Source organism: Mastomys coucha, unplaced genomic scaffold, assembly GCF_008632895.1.
Source record: "Mastomys coucha isolate ucsf_1 unplaced genomic scaffold, UCSF_Mcou_1 pScaffold7, whole genome shotgun sequence".
Taxonomy (NCBI): Eukaryota; Metazoa; Chordata; class Mammalia; order Rodentia; family Muridae; genus Mastomys; species Mastomys coucha.
The window spans coordinates 77,347,514-77,353,372 of NW_022196913.1; the positions used below are offsets into that span (position 1 = coordinate 77,347,514).

Genomic DNA, 5,859 nt, shown 5'->3' on the forward strand with positions numbered 1-5,859 from the left:
TTTTTAAACCAGATGATAAAGACAATATTTTAACCCAATTAATCTATTTTGTAAAAACCTACTTGTTTTTCAGGGGTCCCTGACTGCTGTGCCCTGCTCTCTGGCCACGCCTCACCTTGGGAACCCATGTCAGTGGAGCCTAGGTACCTGCCTTGGGCTTCAAGGCAGCAGCTGTCCCTCCCGCAGACATGCCTCCTCCTGGGCCCCTTCCCGGTATAGAGCTGTGGATTCTGCCCAGTCCCCACTGCTGTAGACCTGCCACGCACACTCATCTACTCCAGTCACATCCAAAATATCGGGGATAAAATCCTGATAAAGGATAAGAGGCAATAAGGCCCCAAAAGGAGTTCTGTGCCTCCTGGATTTCAGACCAGTTGCTGGTATCTCCTAACTCAGACGTGTTTCAGATTAGTCTTTCCAATCATCAACACGGCCTCATAATTAGGCAGAATGCTACCCCAAGTAATGATTTGTAAATGGTTAAGATTGGACATTGTCTCCTGGCCCACACAATGTTTCCAACTATCCTAGTTTAATGTTTTAAGTACTAGAGAGTAATTGAAAGGTTTCTCTCACTCTAAGACATTAGCTGAAAGTGTTAGGTCAGGATTCCCCTCTGCCTGCCTCCAGCAAGAACCAGAGAATTAGCATAAGAATACCTCAACAGAGAGGGCTCCACCCCTCTTCCTCCTGCTTCACACCTAGCTACCAGACCCTGCTGACCTTGGGGTGTGGGGGTCGTTTTGCCTATGTGACTTCAGTCTAGCACTAGGATTGGGGGAAGAAGGACTTAGACTCACATGCAGGACTAGCACTAAAATTTAGATGGGCTAGGACTCAGATTCATGTATCCCTCGCAGTCCCCCGGGCCCAGGCCACTTGGGCCCGGGGGATGCAGCACCAGTTCAGAGGAGATAGCTGCTGCTTTAGACCCAGTATGTTTCAGATAGCCTCAGAGGTACCTCAACTGTTGAGCTGCCAGATTTTTCATTTCTCTTTTGCAATGATTGTAAAAGCCTCATGTCATTTTTAAAGAAATACACTCAGATCTTACACACTGGTGTCTAGTCTGTTTGTCAAAGTCGAATCCCGCGCCCACCTGGCCAGAACCCATAGTCCCGCGGAATAAGGGACCCCACAAGAAACTCCGGTCCGTGGCATAGACCCAGTTAGCCAGGCCTGTCTCCAGGTAAACCACCATTTAATCCTGCACTTGTCCCACCAATGGCTCCATTGCTTTGTTAACACTCTCAGCACATAAGACAGCCCCAAAGACAAAAAAATGCCACAAGACGGCCCCAGTTGGGGCCCCCTTGGAAAAGTTTGTGGGATACCTGGGTGAAGCGTTGCTGGGCTGAGCCTGGGGTCACATAGCTAAGTGGCAGGTCAGAGATGGTACTTCCACTGAAGTGGGTCTCAAATTCGTCTCCAGCAGCCTGCATGGCTTGGTGCAGCAGATTGGCTGCTGGGCCTTCCCCAGAGCCAGCTCCACAGGCATAACCTCTCTGCCTCAGCTTATGTCTGGGGTTGAGGCTGGGATCGCTATCTGGGTGGCCAGCCTGGATGGGGAAAAGGCCAGGGATCTGGATCTGGCCTGGAAAGAACTGGAACTGCAGCACCTGGGTCCAGGCCCCTGCCTCTAATGCTTTGGCAACTATGGGGCCGATTCCATGTTTCTGACTGCCCTCTCCGGAAATCCGGGACCACGGGATTCCTGCTGACACCATTTTTTATTCCAGGTTCCCCCAGGAGCAGCCCAAAGACCCAGCGGCAGCTGCTCCACCTCCAACACTGTCCATCATTCAAGGGGGGGCGTAAGTCGTCAGTCCAAGATCCAAACACACACACACAAAATCCGTCACCACACAGACATCCAGCTTTTCAGGTCCATGACACTGAGAAAGACAACTGGGCCCAGTAACAAATATCAGGTACACAGGTAATCAAAGCCAAATCACAGAGTTGCAGGCTGCCGAGATGGACTGGTCACAAAATACACACAAAAAGACTCACTCATTTGCGACTGCCAACCTTACTTCAGAAAAACAGACAGCCGAAAATTTATCAAGGTCCTTATTTCACCTGAACTGACATGTCCCTAACCTCTGTCCAGTGAGCCAACGTCAGAGTTACCGTCCGTCCCATCTCAGTCACAAAGGCGACAACAATCACAAACACAACACAGAAAATCAGACAAAGAGTAACAAAACAAGAGCGGCCCAAGTGGAGCCAATCGAACAGGTTTGATATCCTGGAGAACAGACCCACACTCCCCTCGAGCGTTAATGTTTCTCCCCTGGCTTCCCGTGGGGTTCCTCCTGGGCGTCCCCGAGGATCCCCAATTTTCACTGGGACATCTCCCAGGGTACTAGTCAGTGGTCCTGACACATCTGCTGACCAGCCCCCTTTCCCCCTCCCGGAGGGCAGGGAGTCGCTGACTGAAAATAAACTCTAAAAATAAACCCTGCCATCTATAAACCCTGCCATCTCGGGAAGCGGCTAGCTACAAGTTCACAGGTTTTAAAACAAGCAAGCAGTTCCTAGACAAATGGACACACAGACAGACAGACGGATCACATGTAGGAACTCACCTCCAAGGGATCTTCAGAGAGTCAAGGGTGGTCGTGAATCTCGGACGAGCCCCCAAATGAAAGACCCCCAGAACTGGGGAGATCCTTACTCAAGTCTCGGGATGACGTGACCACCCAATAACTCATGAGAGACCGAACTTGCTGCAATCACATGAGGTTTATTTGGGATAGGCCAGTACTGGGGTCGATCTCGTGACCAGGCTGGCCAGAGGAGTTCAACCTCGAACACAAGAAGTGAGGGGTATTTAAAGAGAAAAACCACAAGCTGGGGGTGGGGAGAGGGTTACCAAGGAAACATAACATAAAAACAGTGGAAAATTTCAGAAGGACCCAACCCAAGGTATTCAGATAGGGAGGGGAACATATTCATTCTAGGAATGTAATCTTCATCTACTGGTCGACGGGATGGAGAGGCTCATAAGCCTGTAGACCTTCATTCCTAGTTCCGCCCTCATTGTGGATCAGTCAGGAGCGGCAGGTTTCAGGAACCAGAACCCTTAGGCTGAGTTAGCCAAGTTCCTGGAACTGGCTACTCCACATTTTTGGCTTGTTACAGAGGTTTTCCATGCCCCCTTTTAGGTAAAGGTTATACATTATATATACATTTCTATTAAATGTCCTCATTTAAAATTTTAAGATTCTCCAGCCTTTCAAAAGGTATAAGACATTAGATCTACACTAACTTTGTGCCAACCTTCAGGGTACCTTGCATCTGCAAGCCTCAGTGAGTTGAGCAACAGAGGACACTGAGGGCTCTGCAGAGAAAATGAGTATGTGCTGAGATAGATGCTCAGGAAAGTCCATCTCTCTCTCTCTCTCTCTCTCTCTCTCTCTCTCTCTCTCTCTCTCTCTCTCTCTCTCCCTCTCTCCTTTCCTTCCTTTCTTCCTTCCTTCCTTTCTTCCTTCCTTTCTTCCTTCCTTCCATTCTTTCTTTCTTTTTTGTGGAGCCATTTTATTTAATTTTATTTTTTGTTTGTAGAACACAATTTTAGTATTTTCAACTGTTAATATTCAACAAACAGAATAATTATTTTAAGATATATTTTGCACTTGGGAGGCAAAGACAGGCAAATTTCTAGAGGTTTCAGGTGTGCTGTCAAGCTGCTAGGTAAGCTCTCTCTAGTTTCTTTTCAGAGGCACTTAGAACTATGAGTTTTCCTCTTACCACTGCTTTCATGGTGTCCCATAAGTTTTGGTATGATGTGTCTTCATTTTCATTAAATTCCAAAAGCCTTTAATTTCTTTCTTTATTTCTTCCTTGACCAAGTTATCATTGAGTAGAAAGTTATTCAGTTTCAATGTGTATGTGTGCTTTCAGTTTTTTGGTTTTTTTTTTTTTTTTTTTTTTTTTTTTTTTTTTTTTTTTTTTTTTTTTTGGTATTTAAGACCAGCCTTGGTCCATGCTGATCTGATAAGATGCATGTGATTATTTCAGTCTTCTTGTTGAGGCCTATTTTGTGACCAATTATATGGTCAATTTTGGAGAAGGTACCATGAGGTTCTGAGAAGAAGGTATATTCTTTTGCTTTAGGATGAAATGTTCTATCAATATCTGTTAGATCCATTTGGTTCATAACTTCTATTAGTTTCACTGTGTCTCTGTTTAGTTTCTGTTTCCATGATCCTTCCATTGTTGAGAGTAGGGTGTTGAGTCTCCACTATTATTGTATGGGGTGTGATGTGTGCTTTGAACTTTAGTAAAGTTTCTTTTATGAATGTGGGTACCCTTGCATTTGGAGCATAAGTGTTCAGAATTGAGAGTTCATCTTGGTAGAATTTTCCTTTGACCAGTATGAAGTGTCCTTCCTTATCTTTTTTGATAACTTTTGGTTGAAAGTTGATATTATTCAATATTAGAATGGCTACTCCAGCTTGTTTCTTGGGACCATTTGCTTGGAAAGTTGTTTTCCAACTTTTTACTCAGAGGTAGTATCTGCCTTTGACACTGAGATGAGTTTCCTGTATGCAGCAAAATGCTGGGTCCTGTTTATGTAACCAGTCTGTTAGTCTATGTCTTTTTTGGGGAATTGAGTCCGTTGATGTTAAGAGATGTTAAGGAAAAGTAATTGTTCCTTCCTTTTATTTTTGTTGTTACAGGTGGAATTATGTTTGGCTATTATGGCAATCTTCTTTTGGGTTTATTGAAAGATTACTTTCTTGATTTTTAGGGTGTAGTTTCCCTCCTTGTGCTGGTGTTTTCCATCTATTATTCTTTGTAGGACTGGATTTGTGTAAAGATATTGTGTAAATTTGTTTTTTATATCTTGTTTTCACCATCTATGGTAATTGAGAGTTTTGCTGGGTATAGTAGCCTGGGCTGGCATTTGTGTTCTCTTAGGCTCTGTATGACATCTGCCCAGGATCTGCTGGCTTTCATAGTCTCTGCTGAGAAGTCTGGTGTAATTCTGATAGGTCTGCCTTTATATGTTACTTGACCTTTTTTCCTTCCTGCTTTTAATATTCTTTCTTTGTTTTGTGCATTTGGGGTTTTGACTATTATGTGACAGGAGGAATTTCTTTTCTGGTCCAGTCTATTTGGAGTTCTTAGGCTTTATTTATTTATTTATTTATTTCATTTTATGTGTATGAGTGCACTGTAGCTATACAGATGGCCATGAGCCATCATGTGTGTGGCTGCTGGGAATTGAACCCAGGACCTCTGCAGGCTCTACTCGCTCCAGCCCCCAGCGTAATTCACTGTACCTGTCTTCAGATACACCAGAAGAGGGCATCAGATCTCACCACAGGTGGTTGTGAGCCACCATGTGGTTGCTGGGATCCGATCTGAACTCAGGACCCTCAGAAGAGCAGTCAGTGCTCCCACCCGCTGAGCCATCCTGCCAGCCCTCTGTAGGCTTCTTGTATGTTCATAGGCATCTCTTTCTTTAGGTTAGGGAAGTTTTCTTCTATAATTTTGTTGAAGATATTTATTGGCCCTTTAAGTTGGGAATCTTTGCTCTCGTCTATACTTATTATCCTTAGGTTTGGTCTTCTCATTGTGTCCTGGATTTCCTGGATGTTTTAGGTGAGGAGCTTTTTGCTTTTTGCATTTTCTTTAATTGTTGTGTTAATGTTTTCTATGGTATCTTCTGCCCCTGAGATTCTCTCTTCTATCTCTTGTATTCTGCTGTTGATGCAAGCATCTATGACTCCTGGTATCTTTGCTAGCTTTTCTAACTCCAGGGTTGTCTCCCATTGTGATTTCTTTATTGTTTCTATTTCCATTTTTAGATCTTGGATGGTTTTGTTCATTTCCTTTGCCTGTTTG

The 5,859-nt window shown here is 44.4% G+C and overlaps 1 long non-coding RNA gene across 2 annotated transcripts in view; it reads left to right on the plus strand.

The window, feature by feature from the left end:
- The window catches only part of LOC116082054, a 20,946-nt gene extending 20,621 nt beyond the window's left edge, over positions 1-325 (plus strand). For both annotated transcript variants that reach the window (XR_004115146.1, XR_004115145.1), the window contains exon 4: positions 74-325. This is a non-coding gene — a long non-coding RNA (uncharacterized LOC116082054). The remainder of the gene's footprint in view (positions 1-73) is intronic.
- The last annotated feature ends 5,534 nt before the right edge of the window (positions 326-5,859 follow it).